A 23,693-nucleotide genomic window follows, 5' to 3' on the forward strand; every position below is an offset into this window, starting at 1 on the left:
GAAGGGAAGAGTTAAGCTCAGGGTTAAGGTTAGTGTAAAGGGTTAAGGCTCAGTGTAAGAGTAGGATTTGTGTTAGTGCTATCTTGCCACATGTCCACTCTGTGATTTTGGTCAAATCACTTAACTTCTCCGTGCCTCAATTACCTCTTTGTAATATGGGGATAAAGACAGTGATCCCTATGTGAGACACTGACTCTGTCCAACCTGATGCCCTTGTATCTACTCCAGTGCTTCGAACATGGCTTGGCCCAGAGTAAGGGCTTAACAAATGCCACAGTTTTTAATCATTATACTTATGATGTTAGGGTGAGGGGAAGGCTTAAGGCTAGGCTTGGGGCTAGGGTTAGGGTGAGAGCTACCATTAGGGTTAAGGTTCGGTAAAGGATAATGTTAGAGCTAGAATTAGGGTTAGATTTAGGTTTAGGGTCAGGGTTTGGATTGGGATTATGTTTAGGATTGGGTTTAGGTTTGGGTTTATGGTTAGGGCCAGGAGCAGGACCTAGGCAGCAAGGATTCAGGGATAGGCTCATGTTTGGATTTAGAGTGGGGTTAAGTTTAGGGTTCGTGTTAGGGATTGGGTCGGTGTTATGATCAGTTTTAGACTTGAGGCTGAGCCTAAAGCTAGGGTTCTGATTAGGTTTACGGCTAAGCCTAGGGCTAAGATTAGGTGCAGGGATAGTGTTAGGCTTGGAGTTCAGGTTATGGTGAGGGTCCAGGGTTGGTGTTATGGTTAGTTGTCAACTGAAGGTTAAGGGTAGGGCTAGGGTATGGCAAGGATTTAGGCTAGGCCTAGGGCTTGGCTAAGGTGAGGTATAGGGTTTGGGTTTGGGTTAGGGTTAGTGTCAGGAGTCAGGCTAGGGCTAGGTTTTGTGGTAGCATTTGGTTTTTGGATTAGGTTGAGGTTTAGTGTTATGGTTAGTGTTAACTCTAGGGCTAGGGTTAAGATTAGTTTGGGATTAGAGTTGGGGCTAGAATTAGGGTTAGTTGTAAGAGCTAGGACTATATCTAGGGCTAGAGGTAGGGTTAGGGTTATGGCCAGGTTTAGGGTGATGGTTAGGATTTGTGTTAGGGGTATGATTAGTATTAGGTCCAGGGCCAATCTAGGGTTAGGGCTAGGGCTAAGAATAGGATTAGGGTTAGGATAAGGGTTAGGCTTCGCACTAGGGTTGTATTTAGGGTTAGGGTTACGTTTGGAACTAGAGTTAGGGTTGGGTGAGGGTTACCATTAGATTTGGTATCCAAGGACTAGGCCTTGGAATAGAGTTAGGGATGGGTTAGGTTTCAGGGTAGGCTGTTTTAGGGCTTGGGTATGGTTAGGCTAAGGGTTTAGGGCTCAGGCTGAGGATTAACTTTACCTTTATGGTTTGTGTTAAGGTTAGGGTTAGGGTAAATTGGGTTAGGGTTAGAGTTCGGGTGAGGGTTAAAGTTAGGGTGAGGGCAAGGGCTCGGGCTAGGCCCAGGGCTAGGTTCATGGTGAAGTTTAGGGTTAAAGTTAGGATTAGCATTAGGGTTCGGGCTAAGCCTAGGGTTAATGATAACCTAGTGCTGGGTTGTGAAGGCCAATACAGGAAAGAGAAGGGTTCGGGGTCAATACAGGAAGACAAAGGCTGGGGGGTAAAACTGGAATGAGAATGGTCCGGGGCCAGGCCTGGAAGGCAAAGCTTCGGGGGGCAAAATTGGAACAAGAAGTGTTCGAGGACAGGCCTGGAAGGCCAAGGCCTTGGGGCCAAAACTGGAACAAGAAGTGTTCGGGGCTAGGCTTGCAAGGCAAAGACTAGGGGACCAAAACAGGAACGAGAAGGATTCGGGGCCAGGCCTGGAAGTCCAAAACTGGAATGAGCAGGATTTGGGACCAGGCCTGGGAGGCAAAGGCTGGGGCGGGGGGGCAAAACTGGAAGGAGAAGGGATCTGGGTCAGTCCTGGAAAGCAAAGGCTGGGGGAGCAAAACTAGAATGAGAAGGATTCGGGGCTGGGCCTGGAAATGAAAGGCTGGGGGAGGGCGGCAGAGGGGAGGTGGGACACAAATCTGTAACAAGAAAGGTTCGGGCCAGGCCTGGAAGGCAAAGGCTGGGGGTGTAAAACCAGAATGAGAAGGGTTCAGGCCAGGCCTGGAAGGTAAAGGCTGGGGGACCAAAACTGGAACGAGAAGGGTTTGGGGCCAGGTCTTGAAGGCAAATGCTTGGGGGCCATGCCTGGAAGGTAAAGGCTTTGGGGGCAAAACAGGAATAAGAAGGGTTCGGCCAGGCCTGGAAAGCAAAGGCAATGGGGCCAAAACTGGAACGAGAAGGGATCTGGGGCAGGCCTGAAAAAGAAATGTTGGGGAATCAAAACTGGAAAGAGAAGAATTCGGAGCCAGGCCTGGAAGGCAAAGGTTGGGTGGGCAAAACTGGAGAGAGAAGGGTACGGAGCCAGGCCTGGAAGGCAAAGTCTGGTAGGCTAAAACTGGAAAGAGAAGGGTTCTGGGCCAGGCCTGGAAGACAAAGTCAGGGGGTGCAAAACTGGATGGAGAAGGATTCGGGCCAGGCCCTGCAAGGCAATGGCTGGGAGGCCAGTCCTGGAAGGCATAGGATGGGGGGCCACACCTGGAAGGCAAAGCCTAGGGGACCAAAACTGGAACGAGAAGGGTTCGGGGCCAGACCTCCAAGGCAAAGGCTAAGGGGCCAGGTCTGCAAGACAAAGACTTGGGGGCCAGAATGGGAACGAGAAGGGCTCGGGGCCAGGCCAGGAAGGCAAAGGACTGGGTGTGAAAACTCGAAAGAGAAGGGTACAGGGTGAGTCCTTGAAGTCAAAGGCTGGGGGGCCAAAACTGGAAAGAGAAGAGTTTGTTGCCAGGACTGGAAGACAAAGGCTGGGGGGTAAAACTGGAATGAGAATGGTCCGGGGCCAGGCCTGGAAGGCAAAGGCTGGGGGGGCAAAATGGGAATAAGAGTTCGGGGCCAAGACTGGAAGGCAAAGGCTGGGGGGCCAAAACTGGAATGAGAAGGATTCAGGACCAGGCCAGGAAGGCAAAGGCTGGGCGGCAAAACTGTAACGAGAAGCGTTTGGGGCCAGTCCTGGAAGGCAAGGGCTGGGAGGCCAAAATTGGAACAAGAAGGGTTCAAGGCCAGTCCTGGAAGGGAAAGGCTGGGGGACCAAAACTGGAACAAGAAGGGTTCGAGGGGCAGGCCAGGAAGGCAGAGGCTGGGGGACCAAACCTGCATTGAGAAGGGTTCGGGGCCAGGCCTGGGAGGCAAAGACTGGGTGGCCAGCCTGAAATGAGAAGGGTTCATGGCTAGGCTTGGAAGGCAAACACTTCTGGTTCCATTTTGGCCCCCTAGCCTTTGCTTTCCCGGCCTGTCCCTGAAACCATCTCATTCCATGCCCGGTCCCCCAGCCTTTGCCTTCCAGGCCTGGCCCTGAACCCTTCCCGTTCCAGTTTTGGCCCCCCAGTCTTTGCCTTCCAGGCCTGGCCCTGAACCCTTCTCATTCCAGTTTTGCCCCCCCAGCCTTTTCCTGCCAGGCCTGGCCCCCAATCCTTTGCCTACCAGGCATGGCCCAGTATGCTTCTGGTTTCAGTTTTGGCTCCCTAGCCTTTGCCTTCCAGTCCTGGGCCCCTAGCCCTTCTAGTTCCACACCTGGCCCCCCAGGTTTTGCCTTCCAGGCCTGACCCAGAACGCTTCTCATTCCAATTTTGGCACCCCAGCCTTTGCCTTCCAGGCCTGGCTCCGAACACTTCTAGTTCTAGTTTGGCACCCCAGGCTTTGCCTTCCAGTGATGGCCCCCAGCCTTTGCCTTCCAGTTTTGGCCCCCCAGCCTTGGCCTTCCAGGCCTGGCTCCGAATCCTTCTAGTTCCTGTTTTGGCCCCGAGCCTCTACCTTCCAGGCCTGGCCCAGAACCCTTCTCGTCCCAGATTTGCCTCTCCAGCCTTTTCCTTCCAGGCCTTTCCCCGACACCTTCTCTTTCCTGTTTGGGGCCCCCCAGCCTTTGACTTCCTGGCCTGGACCCGAACCATTCTTGTTCCAGTTTTCAGCCCATGCCTTTGCCTTCCAGGCCTGGCCCTGAACCATTCTCTTTCCAGTTTTGGCCCCCCCCCAGACTTTGCTTTCCAGACCTGGCCCTGAAACATTCTCTTATCAAAATGTCACCCCCCACTCTTTGCCTCCCAGGCCTGGCCCCAAACCCTTCTAATTCCAGGTTTGGCCCAGCAACCTTTGCCTTCCAGACCTGGCCCCGAACCCCTCTCTTTTCAGTTTTGGCTCCCCCAGCCTTTGTTTTCCAGGCCTGGCCCCAAACACTTCTAGTTCCTGTTTTGGCCCCCGAGGCTTTACTTTCCAGGCCTGGCCCAGAACCCTTCTTGTTCCAGATTTGCCTCTCCAGCCTTTTCCTTTTAGGCCTTTCCCCGAACTCTTCTCTTTTCCGTTTGGGCCCCCCAGTCTTTGACTTCCTGGTCCGGCTCCAAACCCTTCTCTTTCCAGTTTTGGCCCCGCAGACTTTGCCTTCCAGGCCTGGCCCCCTAGCCTTTGCCTTCCAGGCCTGGACCTGAACCCTTCTCGTTCTAGTTTTGGACCCCCAGCCTTTGCTTTCCAGGCATGGACCTGTATCCTTCTCTTTCCAGTTTCGGCCCTCCAACCTTTGCCTTCCTGGCCTGGCCCAGAACCCTTCTCATTCCAGCTTTGCTACCCCCACCGCCCGGCTCCCCAACTCTGGTGTTGCCTTTCAGGCCTGGCCCCCCAACCCTTATCTTTGCTGTTTTGGCACCCCAGACTTTGCCTTTCAGGCCTGGACTCAAACATGTCTCATTCCAGTTTTGGCACCCCAGGCTTTACCTTCCAAGTCTGGCCCAGAACCCTTCTCTTTCCAGGTCTGGCCCCTGAGGCTTTGCCTTCTAGGCCTGGCCCGATCCCTTCACGTTCCAGTTTTGACCCCTTAGCCTTTGTCTTCTAGGCCTGGCCCAATCCCTTCTCGTTCCAGTTTTGACCCCTTAGCCTATGCTTTCCCGGCCATGCCCCCCAGCCTTTGCCTTGCAGGCCTGGGCCCAAACTCTTCTCATTCCAGTTTTGCACCCCCATGGCTTTGCCTTCCAGGTATGCCCCCATATCCTTCTCTTTCCAATTTTGAGACTTTTGAGAGGGCAGTTTCAGTGGAGTGGAGGGGACAGAAGCCAGATTGGAGGGGGTCCAGGAGAGAGTTGGAGTTGAGGAATTCAAGGTAGCGAGTGTAGATGACTCATTCTAGGAGTTTGGAAAGGAAGGGTAGGAGGGAGATGGGACGATAATTGGAAGGGGAGTGGGGTCAAGGGAGGGTTTTTTTAGGATGGGGGAGACATGGGAAAGTTTGAAGGAAGAAGAAGCCGTTAGATGTGTGGGGTGAAAGAGAGAGCAGAGTCACATCTAGATTGTAAGATTCTTTGGGTCAGGGATCTTGGGTACTATGTCCCGCTGACACCTCAAACTAGACATGTTAAAATAAAACTCTCTATCTTCCCACTCAAACCCTGCCCTGGCACCTGATTTTTTTTTGTGGTATTTCTTATTAAGTGCTTACTACAATGATAATTATTATTATGGTACTTGTAAAGCACTTACTATGTGCCAAGCACTGTTCTAAGTGCTGGGGTAGATACAAGTTAGTCGGGTTGGGCACAGTCCCTGTCCCACATAGGGTTCCCAGTTCCTAATCCCCATTTTACAGGTGAGGTTACTGAGGCCCAGAGAAGTGAAGTGCCTTGCCCAAGGCCACACAGCAGACATGTGGCAGAGCCAGGATTAGAACCCATGACCTTCTGACTCCCAGGCCCATGCTCTACCCACGAAGTCATACTGTTTCTCACTGATGCCCAACGAAGTAAGGTGATTTGCCCAAGGTCACATGGTTGATACGTGGCAGAGCCAGGTCCTTCTGACTCCCAACCCTGTACTCTATCCACTAGGCCACACTGCTTCTCTTTCCCATCATTTTAGACAATTCCAATATTAATCACATTAATATGGAACCTGTATGCTAAACAGGAGGATACAATAAGTACAGAATATAGAGAAACAGATTGGTTTCCCATTAGTAAGGGTGTAAGACAAGGATGTATCTTATCACTTTATCTCTTCATCCTTTATACCAAATACACAATGAGAGAAGCCAGATTGGATGAAGAGGATTGAGGAGTAAAGACTGGAGGCAGGAATATAAACAACCTTCGTTATGCTGATGATATTACCTGACTAGCAGAAAGTGAAGAAGATTTGAAGGACTCATTATTAAAACTTAAGGAACAGGGCAAAAAGATGGGTCTCCATTTGAATGTCAAGAAAACAAAGATCATGACAACTGGAAGTTTTAACACATTTGTAGTAGATAGAGAGGAGATTGAAATAGTTGACAATTTTTCTCTCCTGGGATTGATAATCAATAATAAAGGAACTAGTAGGCAAGAAGCTTGCCAAAGATTAATGTTAAGAAGACTTGCTATGAAAAGCAAGTGAGCTGTTAATGTGTAAACTCAGGCTAAAACTTAGAAAGATCAATCATGTCTTAGAGCTGCCCAAATATGACCTGGCAAATATTCCCCCTGTAATTAAGGATAATGTAAAAAGTAGATTTGAGGCACTTTATCTCACAGTCAAGGAACCAGAGAAAATGTAGATGGAGATTAAAACAGTCATCAAAGAAAGCAACACTGAATCACAAAAGGTCAGGAAGCCGAAAAAGCCAAAATGGAAGTCGAACATAACTCTGGAAGCATCCACAAAAAGGAAGGAAGCAAAAATCACAGGACAAAAGAACCTGGTTAAAGAACTGAGCCAAGAATTCCAGCACCCTGCCAAGAAGGACAAACAGGAATATCATAACAACATATGTAAAGAAATGGAAGTCAATAACAATTTGAGCAAACAAGATCACTATTTCAGAAGATTAAGGAAATTAAGGGAACATTTCAACCCTGGATTGGCTTTGTCAAAAGCAAAGATGGACTGATAATAAATGACGCCAGTGGAATCAAATAGAGTTGGAAAGAATACACACAGGAACTATACCAGCAAGACAGCAATATACAAGAAGTATGTGAAGTTACTTTTGAATTAGAGCCATTCATCATTGAAAGTGAAGTTAGATCAACTTTACACTGTCAATTCTATGGTGTTTCCAGTGACAGTGTATGGCCAAAAAGCAGGACAATGAAAAAACAGGATGGAAAGAGCATGGATTCTTTTGAAATGTGTTGGAGAAGGCTTTGCAAATACTATGCACTGCCTGGAAAACAAACAAATGGATTTTAAAGCAAATTAAGCCAAAAGTGGTCTTTGGAAGGCCAAATGACTTGACTTAGATTAGCACATTTTGGGCAAATCATCAGGAGGACTATTTCTCTGGAGAAGACACTAATGCTAGGAAAAGTCCAGGGAAAACATGGAAGAGGCAGATCAGCAACTAGATGGATAGAGAACAAAACAACCATAATGGAAGAACCTTTAGAAAGGTTACAGATTATAGCAGAAGACAGGACATTCTGGAGAAAATATATTCCTAGAATTACTATGAATTGGAAATGACTCGATGGCACTAGATAATAAGAATAATAATAATACACAATACCACTTTTTTTCCTATCTCACAAACCTGAATCCTTGGAGTTGTCTTGGATTTAATCAATCAATCATATTCATAGAACATTTACTGTGTGCAAAGCACTGCACTCAGCACTTGGGAGAGTCCAATATAAGAGAGTTAGTAGACAATGTTCCCTGTCCACAAGGACCTAACAGTCTGGAGGGGGTAGACAGACCTTAATATAAAGAAATGAACTATGGATAAGAACATAAGTGTTATGGGGCTGATGGGGTGATTAAGGGTACAAAAGGAGTGCAAGGGCAATGCAGAAGGGAAACAGATTAGAGGAAATGAGGGCTTAGTGGGGGAGAGCCTCTTGAAAGAGATGTCCTTTTCTTAAGGTTTTTAAGGCTGGGAAAGTGATGTTCTTCCAGCTATGAAATATGAGGGATTTCCAGGCTAGAGGTAGGACATGGGTGAGGGGTTGGTGGCAAGATAGATGAGATCAAGGTAAAGTTGGCATTAGAGGAGCCAAGTGAGCAGGCTGGGATGTTGTAGGAAATCAGTGAGGTAAAATGGGGAGTGGGGCAAGGTGATTGAGTGCTATAAACCCAATAGAAGGAGTTTCTGTTTGAAGCAGAGGTGGATGGGCAATCACTGGAGTTTCTTTAGGAGTGGGGAGACATGGACTGAATGGTTTTGTAGAAAAATGATCTGGGCAATATAGTGAAATATGGACTGGAGTCGGTGGAGACAGCAGGCAGGAAGGTCAGGAACGAGGCTGAAGCAGTAATTAAGGCAGAATAGGATGTGTTTGGTTTAACATGGTAGTTGGGTGGGTAGGACAAGGCAGATATTAGCGATTGTGTGGGGGTTGAGCTGACAGGATTTGGTGACAGCCCCAATATGTGGGTTGACTGAGAGGGATGAGTCAAGGATAATGCCAAGGTTAAGCACTTCTGAGACAGGGAGGATGGTGGTGTTGTCAACAATGATGGGAAAGTCAGTGGGGAGAACAGGATGTGGATGGAAAGAAAATTAGTTCTGTTTTGGACATGTTAAGTTTGAGGTGTTGGTGGGATATCCAAGTAGAGATGTCCTCAAGGCAGGAGAAAATACCAGACTACAGAGGAGAAAGATCAAGACTGGAGATGTAGATTAGGGAATCATCCACAAGAAGATGGTAGTTACAGCCACAGGAGCAAATGAGTTCTCCAAGAGAGTGGGTGTAGATGGAGAATCAAAGGGGACTCAAAACTGAACTTATTCCCACAGTTGGTAGGGGAAGGCAGGGGAGGAGCCTGAGAAAGAGACTGAGAATGAGCAACCAGAGATAGGAGGAGAACCAGGAGAGGACAGTGCCAGTGAAGCCAAGGTTGAATAATGCTTCCAGGAAAGAGGGGTGTTCCATAGTGTTGAGAGTAGCTGAGAGGTCGAGGAGGATTTGGATAGGGGAGAGGCCATTAGATTTGGCAAAGAAGATGGTTGATGGCGACCTCTGAAGAGGGCAGCTTGGATGAAGTAAAGTTGGCAGGAGCCAGATTGGTGGGGATCAAGGAGAGAATTGGGGGAGAGTTAGTGGAGGTAGCAGGAGTAGACAACTCGCTCAAGGAGTTTGGAGAGAAATGGTAAGAGGGAGATAATTGGAGTGAGTGCTCTGCTCTCAGTAAATGTTTCATGAATATTATTACTCCTATCAATCACATTTATTGAGCACTTAGTGCAGAGCACTGTACTACATACTTGTGAGAGTACAAGAGAGCTGATAAACATGTTTCCTGCCTACAGTGACCTGGCAAACTGGTGGGGGTGACAGACATTATTGTAAAATAATTATAGATATGTACATAAGCGCTCTGGGCCTAAGAGTGAGGTGAATATCAAGTGCTGAAAGGACACAGCAGTGATGACGAAGTATTAATACAACAATCAAATATCATAAAAAACAGGGCATTGAGCACCATTCCAAGCTGGAGGTCTAGAAACTGATATGGAGTTCAACCTAATACATGGTTCTGAGACCTGGACCACTGATATTAGCTTCTTGAGCAGTTTCCCCAGTATCCTCTCAACCATACGTAACATCAGAGGGCAGGACAAGATTATCAACAATGTGGTACTACCATCTCAACTCCCCATCTCAGTGTGGATACCTCCTAAATCTACCTCTCCAACCCCGACTTCTTTCCTTGTCTACAAACTCACATTTCCTCTCTACTCACATCCCTTGTAACTTCAAATTGAACATTTCTACAACAGACGTCCTCGTCATCCCACACAAAACTTCTTTTCCCCTTGACTTTCCCATCACTGTAAACAATGCTACCATTCTACCAGTTTCATATGCCCATAATCTTGCCTTTATCCTCGACTCATCTTTCTAATTCAACACACATAGCCAATCTGTTGCCGAATCCTGTAGGTTCTACCCTCACAACATCGCTAGAATCTCCCCCTTCCTCACAATCTATATACTGAGACTGTGAGCCCCATGTGGGACGGTGACTGTAACCAACATGATTAACTTCTCTTTACCCCAGTGCTTGATGCATAGTAAGTACTTAACAAATCCTATAATTATTATAGTTATTATTCACCAAACTGTCATCTCTCTGATCTAAGTACCTGTAGTCTATCAAGCTCTTACTACGGCATTCTGCACAAAATAAACGCTCAATAAATACCACTGAATAACTACTGCATCAGCCTCCTTGCTGACCACCCTGCCTCCTGCCTCTCCCAACAGCAATACTTACTTCATTCTGCTGCCCAGGTCATTTTCAGAGGAATCGTTCAGTCCATATCTCTCCACTCTTCAAAACTTTCAGTGGTTGCCCATCCACATCCGCATCAAACAAACTCCTTACCATTGCTTTACAGCACTTGCCACCGACCTCTCACGTCCTGCATCTGGCCTGGAAATATGAGAGGAAATATTTTTAGGATGTGGTGAAACAAAGCCTTAGGCCATACTGCATCTGAACTGAAAATCAGGAGACAAATGCAGCAGACAAATTTGATTCACTGGAACTGAGATAGGAGCAGCTTATTTTGAGCAAAGGCTTTGAGATAATTGCAAGACGAAGGCCAAAGTGAAAATAGCGTGATGTACTGCAAACAACAGACATAACCACTCTCCAAAGGCCACTCTTTGAATATGCATGGTATGGTTGGGACTCTTGGTCCCATATGGGCCTTTTCCAGCCACTCGCACACTCGTGTCCCAAGAGGAGATCATTTGCCTGCTGCCAAATTCTAACTCCTCCACCTGTACCAGTGGTAGCCAGGTCACAGATGGTCACCAGAATGACTCAGGCCAGAGCTCGCCCAACCCTCCCATGGAAGCAGTGCGGCCTACTGGAAAAAGCACAGGCCTGGGAACCGGGGGACTTGGGTTTTAATCCTGGCTCTGCCACTTACCTGCTGGGTGACTTGGGGCAAGTCCTCTAACTTATCTGCATCTAGGATTCATTCATTCATTCATTCAATCATATTTATTGAGCACTTACTGTGTATGGAGCAATGTTCTATGCATTTGGGAAAGCACAATACAACAATAAACAAGCACATTTCCTTCCTACAATGAGTTTACAGTCTGGTGGTGGGGCATAGACAGATATTAATATAAATAATATGTAAATAAGTGCTGTGGGGCTGGGAAGGGGGAAGAACAAAGGGAGCAAGTCATGGTGATGCAAAAGGGAGTGGGAGAAGAGGACAGTGGGGTTTAGTCAGGGAAGGCCTCTCGAAGGAGATGAGCCTTTAGTATAAGGCTTTGAAGGGGGGGAAGAGTAACTGTATGTCAGATGAATGGCCAGAGCAATAGGAGGAGAACCAGGAGAGGACAGTGTCAGTGAGGCTGAGGTTGGATAATGTTTCCAGGAGAAGGGGGTAGTCGATTGTGTGTCCAAGGCAGCTAAGAGGTAGAGGAGGATTAGGATGGAGTAGAGGTTGTTGGATTTGGCAAAAAAGAGATCATTGGTGACCTTTGAGAGAGCAGTTTCTGTAGAGTGAAGGGGATGGAATCCAGATTGGAGGGGGTCAAGGAGAGAATTAGAGAAGAGGGAATAGAGACAGTGGGTGGAGGCAACTTACTCAAGGAGGTTGGAAAGGAATGGTAGAAGGGAGACTAATCCTCCCTTTCCCTCTGCTCCTCCTCTCCTCCCCATTGCCCCTACTCCCTCTCTCTGCTCTTCCCCCTTCACCTCCCCACAGCACTTGTATTTATTTGTACATATTTATTGCTCTATTCATTTATGAATGATTATGCATTTATCTATGGTTCTATTTATCTATTTTGATGGTAATGATACCCATCTACTTGTTTTGTTTTCATTCAATAGTATTTATTGAGCACTTACTATGTGCAGAGCACTGTACTAAGCGCTTGGAATGTACAATTTGGCAACAGATAGAGACAATACCTGCCCAATGACGGGCTCACAGTCTAATCGGGGGAGACAGATAGATGGCAGACCAAAACAGAACGAAACGAAAACAAGACAACATCATAACGATAAATGGAATCAAGGGGATGTATATCTCATTAACAAAATAAATAGGGTAATAAAAAACTTATACAAATGAGCACAGTGCTGAGGGGAGGCGAAGGGAGGACAGAGAGGATTTTTGTTTCGTGCAGAGGTTGATAGGCAACCACTGGAGGTTTTTAAGGAGGGGAGTGACATGCCCAGAGCATTTCTGTAGGAAGATGATCCGGGCAGCGGAGTGAAGAATAGACTGGAGTGGGGAGAGACAGGGGGAAGGGAGATCAGACAGAAGGCTGACACAATAATTCAGCCAGGATATTATGAGAGCCTGTACCAGCATGATAGCTGTTTGGACAGAGAGGAAAGGGTGGATCTTGGCAATGTTGTAAAGGTGAGACCGGCAGGCGTTCGTGACGGATTGGATGTGTTGGGTGAATGAGAGAGCAGAGTCAAGGATGACACCAAGGTTGCGGGCTTGTGAGACGGGAAGGATGGTCATGCCGTCCATAGTGACGGGGAAGTCAGGGAGAGGACAGGGTTTGGGAGGGAAGAAAAGGAGATCAGTTTTGGACATGTTGAGTTTTAGGTGGTGGGCAGACACCCCAGGGAAGACATCCCGGAGGCAGGAGGAGATACAAGCCTGAAGGGAGGGGGAGAGAACAGGGGAGGAGATGTAGACTTGGGTGTCATATGCATAGAGATGATAGTAGAAGCCGTGGGAGCGAATGAGTTCACCAAAGGAGTGAATATAGATGGAGAACAGAAGAGGGCCAAGAACTGACCCTTGAGTAACTCCTACAGTTAGTGGATGGGAGGGGAAGGAGGAGCCCGCGAAGGAGACCGAGAATGAATGGCCAGAAAGATAAAGAGGAGAACCAGGAGAGGACGGAGTCCGTGAAGCCAAGGTGAGATAAGGTGTGGAGAAGGGGATGGTTGACAGTGTGAAAGGCAGCTGAGCAGTCGAGGAGGAATAGGATAGAGTAGGAGTCATTGGATTTGGCAAGAAGGAGGTGATCGGCGACCTCTGAGAGGGCAGTTTCAGTGGAGTGGAGGGGATGGAAGCCAGATTGGAGGGGGTCCAAGAGAGAGTTGGAGTTGAGGAATTCAAGGCAGCGAGTGTTGATGACTCGTTCTAGGAGTTTGGAAAGGAAGGGTAGGAGGGAGATAGGACGATAACTGGAAGGGGAAGTGGAGTTGAGAGAGGGTTTTTTAGGATGGGGAGACATGGGCACGTTTGAAGGCAGAAGGGAAGAAGCCTTTGGAGAGTGAGTGGTTAAAGATAGAAGTTAAGGAGGGGAGGAAGGAAAGGGCGATAGTTTTTATAAGGTGAGCGGGAATGGAGTCCGAAGCACAGGTATGAGGAGGGAGGGCGTTGCAGGCCAGAGGCAAGACGTGGGCACGAAGTCAGAGGTGATATAGGCAGGATCGTGGAACAGTGAGAAGGTTAGTATTAGAGAAGCAAAGTCTGCAGGCTGCAGGCACCCTCCCTCCAGGTTCGTATCTCCTCCTGCCTTCAGGACATCTCCACCTGAATGTCTGGCTGCCACTTGAAACTCAACACATCAAAGATTGAGCTCCTTATCTTCTCTCCCAAACCCTGTCCTCTCCCTGACTTTCCCGTCACTGTGGATGGCACTACCATCCTTCCCGTCTCACAAGCCCGCAACCTTGGTGTCACCCTTGACTCTGCTCTCTCATTCACCCCACACATCCAATCCGTCACCCAAACTTGCCAGGCTCACCTTCACAACATCGCCAAGATCTGCCCTTTCCATCCAAACCGCTACCTGGGTACAATCTCTCATCATATCTCGACTGGATTACTGCATCAGCCTTCTTTCTGATCTCCCAACCTCCTGTCTCTCCCCGCTCCAGTTTATACTTCACTCTGCTGCCGAGATTACCTTTCTACAGAAACATTCTGGGCATGTCACCCACCTCCTCAAAAATCTCCAGTGGTTGCCTATCAATCTTCACATGAAGCCATAACTCCTCAATATTGGCTTCAAAGCTCTCCATCACCTTTCCCCCTCCAACCTCACCTCCCTTCTCTCCTCCTACAGCCCAGCCTGCACACTCCGCTCCTGTCGCTAACCTCCTCACTGTGCCTCGTTCTCACTTGTCCCACCATCGATCCCTGGCCCACGACCTACCTCTGGCCTGGAATGCCCTCCCTCCTCACATCCGCCAAATTAGCTCTCTTCCCCCTTCAAAGCCCTACTGAAAGCTCATCTCCTCCAGGAGGCCTTCCCAGATTGAGCCCCTCCCCCCTTTTCCTCTGCTCCTCCTCCCCATCACCCCTACTCCTTCTGCTCTAACCCCTTCCCTGCCCAACACTTGTGTATATGTACATATTTATTATTCTATTTGTTTTATTAATGATGTGTATACAGCTATCATTCTATTTTATATTGATGCTATTGATGCCTGTCTACTTGTTTCGTCGTCTTGTTTCCCCCCTTTCTAGACTGTGAGCCCATTTTTGGGTAGGGATCGACTCTGTTGCCGAATTGTACTTTCCAAGCACTTAGTAAAGTGCTCCTCACACAGGAAGTGCTCAATAAATACAACTGAATGAATAAATCAAAAATAAATGTCCTGGCAATGGGGCTCCCTCGTCTGTGGAGATGACCTGACGTGGGGATATGGCGGGGAGTATTCTTTTTATTACAAAATGAATACAAAAATGAATTCCTGGGTGTTGGGGACCCGCTTGCTCTGCACTTCGTGGCTGGGGGCACGAAGAAGGGTACTGCTTTTAATTTTTCAGAAACATTCGCTCCTTCTCTAGTACATTTTTAATAAAGTTTCAGATCCTGATGGCAGGAACAGCCCAGCTACACACCCATCCCACACCCGGAACAGCAGAGCTGGGGAACTGTCCCAAGGTGACCCTGGGGTACAGAACATCTCAAGGTCAAATGCTATCTCGTGATCTCCTGAGCCAGCAGGCGGAACTCGGAAGTGAGGGTGGAATAACACCCCCACAAACAAAACTGCCAGATTGACAGCCCAAGTTGGGAATACAGAAGTTGTTCCTCAACCCCGTGCCAATCAAATTAGGAATGGAGGAGGGGGACGGGCAGAGATTGGATAAACTGAGGCCGGAAGCTTGAATGGCCTAAGGCCACAGGTGATAAATACCTGCCGCCTCTAACCTTCTGTGCAGAGGAATGGGACTTGGAGCAGCCGGCTGCAGGTCGCCTCCGTCCAGAGCGTGAGAAAGCCGCTCTGCCTGCACCAAGTGAAGAGCCATTGGATGGGTGAGTGTCCTGTCCTGTCCTGCTGAGCGCTAGTGGGGTTGGAAGCCAGATGCTTCACCATGGTTTTGTAACATTTAAATTGATTTGATGTCCAAGTGGGTGCCTCCCCGGGGGACGTGAACAGGGTGGGAGCTAGCTGCCTCACCAAGTGCGAGTAGCACATAAGGGGATGTGATGTCTAAGTGGGTGCCTCCCCAGTGGGACGTGAACAGGGTGGGAGCTAGCCATCTCACCAAGTGCGAGTAGCACATAAGGGGATGTGATGCCTAAATGGGTACCTCCTGAGTGGGACGTGAACAGGGTGGGAGCTAGCGGCCTCACCAAGTGCGAGTAACCATAAGTGGGTAATGCATAACTGGGTTTAACGCATAAGTGTATGTAACTTATAATTGTATGTAACTCATTAGTGTTTAACACATAAGTATATTTAACGCAAAGGTGGATTCCTCCTGGGTGGGGTGCGCACATGGTGGGAGCCAGCTGCCTCACCATGTTGTGAGTAAATCATAAGTGGGCTCGGGTGTCCGGCCACATGAAAATAACATACCACTGTATTCTTCCCATTAGGGAAGCTTTAACACCATATTTCTCCCAACAGGCAAGGCCGATTTGTCGAGTCTAAATAATTAATTCAATTCGCCCTGTGGAATAAATTCTATACAAAACTCAGGTTTTCCATCCCCGGCCTCTCTCTCTCTCGCCGCGCCAATTCCGAAAGAACCTGTCCCCGGCAATGGGTGACATGAACTAATAAAAATGCAAGGTTCGTGTTGGCAGTAATCGAGGCATCTCATAACCGTGCCCTAAATTAATTCCTTCAACTGAACGGAGGAAGACTTGACAAGGGTGCCTGGGAAAGCCATAATCCAAAAGGACGTGATTTTGGCAGTACGCACCTCTGGCGGGCACCCGCCTCGTCTTCCTTTCCTCTCACCGTGCCTTCCGTCTGCATCGCCTGTCCTCTTCTCCTGGACAGGCCACACTTCTCGTCCCCCCCACCCCATCCCTCGACGTGTTCTTCCAGGAAGGCTGTTAAGCTTCTCTCCTGTCTTTGGAGACTTCTTCTTCCCAGTCCCATTCTTTCATTCTCATCACGTGACCCGTTCTCTCTGGAAGAGGCCATTCTTCTCCCTTCACTATTTTTTGGGGTAGATGTCTTTCTTCAGTGACAATTCCTTTCCCTCCTTCCTCCTGAGACTTTTACCTCCCTTCTGTCCTGGTCTTTTCTTTCCAGCTCCTCCAACTTGAGGTGGTAGATAGTCTTCATCAAAGGCAGCTTTGAAATCATCTGCCAGGGAGAGAAAGGAAGTGGCTGTAACAGCACTATTTATCGAGTACCTCCCTTGAGCAGAGCAATGTGGCATGCACATGGGATATTAAAATAGAGTTAGAAAACAGGATTCCGGCCTTTTAGGAAATCAAAGACCAGCAGGGGAGCCAGACATAAAATGAATTACAGCTAAAAGAAGAAAAAGGAAAATTGGATAGGGAGATAAGAAAATACTTAAAAAGCCAAGTATATAAGTAGTTGTGTATAGACGTGTAACAGGTAAGTGTGGGTGCACAGTGGGCCCTGAAGGGCTTATGTCATAGTTAGGGGGGTGTTACCCGTCGCCGGGGACAGGTTCTTTCGGAATCGGCGCGGCGAGAGAGAGAGAGAGGGAGAGAGACTAGGGATGGAAAACCTGAGTTTTGTATAGAATTTATTCTGCGGGGCGAATTGAATTAATTATTTAGACGTGACAATCAGCCTTCCCTTTTGGGGGAAACATGGTGTTAAAGCTTCCCCTTTGGGAGGAATATGGTGTTAGAGCTTCCCTAATGTAACATACACTGATATGTTACTTGCGTGTGGCCGGACACCCGAGCCTACTTATGGTTTTCTCACAACGTGGTGAGGCGGCTGGCTCCCACCATGTGCTCGCCCCACCCAGGAGGACTCCATTTTTGCATTAAATACACTTATGCATTAAACACTAATGAGTTACATACATTTAGAGGTTACATACACTTATGCGTTACATACACATATGCATTAAACCCCGTAATGCATTACCCACTTAGGGTTACTCGCGCTTGGTGAGGCGGCTAGCTCCCACCATATTCACATCTCATTAGGGAGGCACCCACTTAGACATCAAATCCACTTATGTGCTACTCGCACTTGGTGAGGCGGCTACCTCCCACCCTGTTCACGTCCCCCTGGGGAGGCACCCACTTAAACATCAAATCCATTTTAAACGTTTCATACCCATGGTGAAGCATCTGGCTTCCAACCCCATGAGCTCTCAGCAGGACAGGACACTCACCCATCCCACGGCTCCTCACATGGTGCAGGCAGAGCGGCCTTCTCACACTCTGGACAGAGGCGGCCTGCAGCCGGCTGCTCCAAGTCCCATTCCTCTGCACAGGTTAGAGGTGGCAGGTATTTATCACCTGTTCCCCTAGGCCATTGCAGCTTCCGGCCTCAGTTTATCCAATCTCTGCCCTCCCCCCTCCTCCATTCCTAATTTGATTGGCACAGGGGCGAGGGGCACCTTCTGTATTCCCAGCTGGGGCTATCTGGCAGTTTCGGTTGTGGGGGCGGTGTCCCACCTTCACTTCTGAGGTCCACCTGCTGGCTCAGGAGGTCACGAGATAGCATTTGACCTTGAGGTGGTCGGTACCCCAGGGTCACCTGGGACATACCACCCCTTGGCCCTCGCCATCCGTGCCCACCTGACTCCACCCCTTCCTACGTCCCCTCCGGGTCGTGTTGTGGTGGGGTGGCACTGGAAGCCGTGCCTTCCGGTGCTGTCCCTCCCCTGACCACATAGACCAATAACCTCCCTGGCTTGCCACGGGAACCAGGAAATCAAATCCATGGGTTGGGGCAGAGGACAATTCCTATTCCATGGCCAGGGCCAACAGAAGGCAGCTCCTCCGCCGCCCTTAAGGCATGCGAATAGGACGTATGGAGGTATGAAATGTGGTTGGTGGACCACAGTGGGTTTGAGGCACTGCACTAAGGGGCCAGGGATGGTCTAAGTGTCCGCTGCATGCTGACTGAGCGCAACAGCAGAGGGACAGACAACAAACCCCTTCCCCCAATAACACACCCTCAGTTAGTAACCCATGGATCAGGGAGCTGCCTCAGTTCTCAAAGGAGGCCTTAAAAACCAAACTCTTTCCGTGGTGTGGACTCCTCATCAGCCGCATGGTACATTGCCAGAGATGATCACGTCCAATTGTCCAGGATCACCGGGATGAAGGGGCGAAGGTCACAGGTCAGGTGGAAGCAGGTGGTCTGGTAGAAACAGGTTCCCCTCCCTGATGCTGTCATGTCATGGCTAAGGCTGAAGACAGGATCTCTGGGCAGCAGTTCAGTGATGATTCCTCTGCTATATCTGTCTGAAAGTCAGGCAATCCTAACCACAGAACTGTGAGGCAGAGAAGTACCCAGGAGCATCATATAGCCAGTATGCTTAAGTTTGAAATAATAGCTTTTCCATTATACTGAATAACATACATCTGCTTTTAGCCCCCTTAGCTAGGCTACAGCAGACACAACACAGAGCTTGCGTTGTTAACCCTTAACATAATGGAGATTTTATATTAAAGGCCACTTGAATCAATGTAACAAGCAAAGATGAACAAATAAACCCCATTTTTAATACATCCAATTTGTAATATTAAGCAATTAAATCTGTACTTTGCGTGCAGCTGTCTCCTCATGAGACTCCTTAAGTTCAATGGCTGACAAAGTTTCTCAGCCTAACCCCATATTAGTTAACTTCTTTTACCCCAACAATATTCCTTTATACCAGCCAGATATATATATATATATATATATATATATATATATATTCCAAATGTCAAGATGACTTTTGTATTTAATTTGCTTATATCCCTTTACCAATTTAGCCAAATTTAGTGCAATAGAGTTTCAGAAATAATGATTAAATCACCACCCCTGCAGTTATTCCTAGGCTAGGAGAATGATGGCAAATTCACACCCAACTACCACCATTGTAGTTTCTAGAGGGAGGTGCCTTAGATTGAGGAGTGCAACCATTCACTTGAGGGAGGCAACCCTTTGCTAGAGGGAGGTGCCTTTTCTCAAAGAAATTCCCTTCTGATCTTCCAACTGATAGCTCTGACCCTGAGGCAAATTGGTCAAGTTTCCTACCCCCATGCCTTAACTGAGCTGAGAGGAGGAAGAACTAAAAACCCCAGGCCAATAAAATGATTCTCAATCTAAGGAGATACCCAAATTCAGCTAGGAATTTCTCTGCAATGAACAATACACGTTTTCCCAACACTGGCCAATTCATTCAAACATAACGCATCCTAAACACACTTTCACACCGACATGGGGGTAAAGCCAATTCCCCCTATTAAACAAGATGTCTTAAAGCAGAACACTCTGCACATTCACACTCTTACTCAAAGACGAGGGTGCGCCCAATCCCACATTCACACAATGTTTTCGGTACTTAAAACAGAACAGAGATGTTTTCTGGTCATCATCAGGAACTTCTTCCTTGAGGGCGTTAAGAAACAGATTTCAGCACACACTGATCTCTCATGTAAGAATAGTTTGGTGCCTGCAATTTAAAACTAGATAAACTTGATTAGCGTTGGTTTAATGTAGTGAGGTTAGTCCATTGGAGGGCACGACCTTGACCATGAGTATGGGTCAGGTCCACCCTTAGGCCCAAGTCTAAGGCGGCTGCTTTCTTGTGGACTCACGTCCATGTGACCGACTGGCCAAATTTGAGGCTTTCCATTCCTCATCTGCAAGGAATTCAAACGGCCCTCCCGGCTCTCTGTCACCTATCGCCGATCCCATCCTCGTCGCCATTTGTGTCACCCATCGCCGGGGACAGGTTCTTTCAGAATCGGCACGGCGAGAGAGAGAGAGGCTGGGGATGGAAAACCTGAGTTTTGTATAGAATTTATTCCGCGGGGCGGATTGAATTAATCAATTATTTAGACGCGACAATCGGCCTTCCCTTTTGGAGGAATTTGGTGTTAAAGCTTCCCTGATGGGAGGAATATACTAGTATGTTACTCAAGTGTGGGCGGACACCAGGGCCCGCCCAGGCAGAGCTTGTTAATGGTGTACTCACAACGTGGGGAGGCGGCTAGTTCCCACCATGTGCGCACCCACTTAGGCACTAAACCCACTTACATGTTAAAACCCACTTATACGTTAGAACCCACTTCTGGCGTTAAGTTCGTGTATGTGCTACTTGCACGTGGTGAGGCGGCTAGCTCTCACCATGTGCGCACCCACTTGGGAGGAATCCACTTAAGCGTTCAATCTATTTATGCGGCGAACCCATTTAGGCCTTAGACTTACTTATGCATTTCACTCGTGCGTTAAACTCACTTGCGCGTTACACTCACTTGTACGCTCCCCACTTACGCACTAAACTCACATGTGCATTATACTCACTTATACATTGCCCGCTTATGCACTAAGCTCACATATGCGTTACACTCATACATTACCCACTTATGCATTTAACCCAGTTATGCGTTACACTCACCCATCCCGCGACCCCTGTCTCTGGGCGTTGTTCCTGGTGGCAGAATGGCATCTGGTGCTCGGGACAGGGAAAGACATGTGGGTGGCTGTTGCTACCACTGTGATCTTTCCAGAGAGACCCAAGCACCAGAGGCAACAGGTATTTATTACCTTTGGTTTGGGTGGTCCCCACTTCCTTCCTGTTCAATCTCTGCCCCCTTCCGCTCCCTTCCCTTCCATACCTTATTGGGTGGGCACGGAGGTGAGGGACACCTATCTTCCCATCCCGCCTCCTCTGGCCAGAGAGGTTACGTCACTGATGGCATTTTGACCTTTGGGTAGCCGGTGCCCAGGTCCACCTTGGCACAGGGGGGTACGGATCACCTGGACAAAAGAAAATTTAATCAAGGGAGAGCTCCTGGAGATCATGTGACTGCAGAAGGCTGTGAGGAAAGGGAGATCTACGGTCCGGTGGACTTGGGGTGCGGGTGTAAGGAGTTCCAGGAAGGAGGGAGTGTGTGAGCAAGGAGTCAGAGATGGGTGAGATGAGAATGAGGCACTGAGAGTAGGTTAGTCTGAAAGGTGACTGAAGGTGCGGTTCTCCTTCTTTAAACTGGGTGAGAGGCGTTTGATAAGAGGTACTCCCAGGGCAGGATGTCCTCGCAAGTCACGTGAACGGCCGGTTGCCTGCTTTCTGTGCCAAAGAATCCTTCGATCCAGGGGCCGCCTTTAGCACCGGCACTATGGGGTCAGCACACTCCAACCATACCACTCTGGGGTCAGATCTGACACTCACTCCTTAGGAATTTACCTGTCCTCAGGGGAGCGTGGCTTCGGGATCTCGGCCACAGGAATCTCCCGCAGAGAAACCTGGTCCTGGAGTTTCTGCACCTGTCTGGATGTCATTCGTCAGGGGCCATCTACAACCGCACAGGGCAGAGAACAAGAAATGCAATGGTCTCTCTACGGTGCTCGGCACAGATTGAACACTCAATAAATACGACTGATTGATGACGGTTGGCCCAGCTCTCAACTCTCCTCGCTGATAGAACCCTAATAGGAAATCCACCGACGTGCATCGGTTTTGCCATTTGTTTCCGTGCCTCCCTCCGCTGGAACTTTTATCAAAGCTGCTAAGCAGAGGCACCAGAGACCGATTCGGGTTTCCATGTCAGTCTCTGGCCGTCCTCCGGCGGAGGTGCGAGTGGTCAGTGAAATGCCCAAAAAGCTGAGGGAGAAGGGAAAAGATAAACGGACCTGAGTAATCAGCCCAGATCAAATACGGGAAAATCGGATGCCCTGGCCGAGGGTGGAATCCCAAGAAGGAAATGGGGCTGTGCTCCCTGTGGAGGGTTAATTCAAACTCTACAGCTAGGCGGTCTTTTCTTTCTAGCTCCTCCCTCTAGATCCTAAGCGCCTCGTAGGAACAGAATGTACCCGCCGACTCTGTGGAATGGGACTCTCCCAAGTGCTTGGTGTAGTGTTCTGCTCGCGCACGGTACTCGATCAATACCGCTGATCGATTCCCGGCGAATGCAACCCGCTGATGGGAGGTTGACCCTTTTCCTGCCAATCCCAATGTGGCCAGTGGTTATCAAAGATTTTTTCCTCCAGCCTAGGCCCGGAACCAGAGAGGAAGCAGAAGTCTGAGGAGGGCTCTCGTTGGGGGTTAATCACCTAGCCCCTCTTCAGGTTATCCTGAAGGGTAAACTCCCCAGAAACCGGGCAAGGGTGTCCAGCCCATGGCCAGAGACCCGCCCCCGCCCCGGCAGCGGCCTACCTCCCTACTCTCTCTTGGGGGATGGGGTCCCACAATCTCACCCGCCTGCCGGGGCCCCGGGCACCAGGCAGGGGGCATCGGGCAGGAGCGGGGGTCCAGTTGCAGGAGGAGGAGGAGGAAGGTCGGAGGAGGAGGAAGAGGAAGAGGAGGAAGAGGAGGAGGAGGAAGAGGAGGAGGAGGAAGAGGAAGAGGAGGAAGAGGAGCAGGAGGAGGAGGAGGAGGATGAAGGTCTGAGCAGGGAAGGAGGGTGACGGCGGTGCCTCGCCGCCCGCTGCGCTCCGCCCCGCCGCGGGGCACGACGGGAGCGGTAGTTCGGCGGGCCGCGGCGGACGCCGACCTGAGCGAGCGATGGACTACATCTCCCAGAAACCTGCGCGCCTTTTCCCTCGCGACAGGAGCTGATTGGCTGCGTCGGTGGTTGGGGTGAGCCAGATTAGACGCCGCGTTCGAAAGGGGCTGTTGGTTCAGAGTGATTATTCTGCGCCGATCCGAGCCGAGACGGCATAAGTCCCCTTCGGGACGCCCAGGCTGAGGACGAGGGAGGACAGGTGCTTTTTCCTCAGTTTTAGAGATGAGGCGCTGAGGGGCAGAGAAGCCGAAGAGCCTTTGCCCAAGGTCGTGCAGCACACAAGTGTCGGAGCCGGGGCTGGGACCCAGGTCTCCCAACGCCCAGCCCCGTGCACTTTCCACTGGCTTCGCTGCTTCTTGAGGGGTGTGCGGGGTTGTTGGGACGGAGGCGGGGCTATGGGAGAGCAGAGGAGCCGGCCGTGGCCAGGGTGAAGCAGCGTGGCTCAGTGGAAAGAGCACGGGCTTTGGAGTCAGAGGTCATGGGTTCGAATCCCAGCTCTGCCACTTGTCAGCTGTGTGGCTGTGGGCAAGTCACTTAACTTCTCTGTGCCTCAGTTACCTCATCTGTAAAATGGGGATTAAGACTGTGAGCCCCACGTGGGACAATCTGGTTCCTCTGTGTCTACCCCAGCGCTTAGAACAGTGCTCTGCACATAGTAAGCGCTTAACAAATACCAACATTATTATTATTATTAATCGGGGCAGCTGCCTTGTTGTGGCGACTCTGGAGCCTTAGGTCAGCGCTCAGTGGATGCATCAGTACTTTACTACTTCTTCAG

The 23,693-nt window shown here is 49.2% G+C and overlaps 2 long non-coding RNA genes across 4 annotated transcripts in view; both read right to left on the bottom strand.

Annotated features, from left to right (window-relative positions):
- Window positions 1-17,622, bottom strand: part of LOC114808988 — a 122,297-nt gene extending 104,675 nt beyond the window's left edge. For both annotated transcript variants that reach the window (XR_003756740.1, XR_005659741.1), the window contains exons 1-2: window positions 17,584-17,622; window positions 16,171-16,562 (exon numbers count right to left, since the gene is read on the bottom strand). This is a non-coding gene — a long non-coding RNA (uncharacterized LOC114808988). The remainder of the gene's footprint in view (window positions 1-16,170; window positions 16,563-17,583) is intronic.
- Window positions 17,623-21,077: 3,455 nt separating this feature from the next.
- Window positions 21,078-22,692, bottom strand: LOC103167474. 2 transcript variants are annotated; one of them, XR_003756743.2, is made up of 3 exons: window positions 22,608-22,692; window positions 21,598-21,706; window positions 21,078-21,170 (listed from the first exon to the last, which is right to left on the bottom strand). It is a non-coding gene; the product is annotated as an uncharacterized LOC103167474 (long non-coding RNA). The 2 variants fall into 2 exon arrangements; XR_003756744.2 differs by having other exon boundaries at window positions 22,567-22,690.
- Between the last annotated feature and the right edge of the window lie 1,001 nt (window positions 22,693-23,693).

This window comes from Ornithorhynchus anatinus, unplaced genomic scaffold (genome assembly GCF_004115215.2).
Source record: "Ornithorhynchus anatinus isolate Pmale09 unplaced genomic scaffold, mOrnAna1.pri.v4 scaffold_82_arrow_ctg1, whole genome shotgun sequence".
In the NCBI taxonomy this organism is placed as follows: Eukaryota; Metazoa; Chordata; class Mammalia; order Monotremata; family Ornithorhynchidae; genus Ornithorhynchus; species Ornithorhynchus anatinus.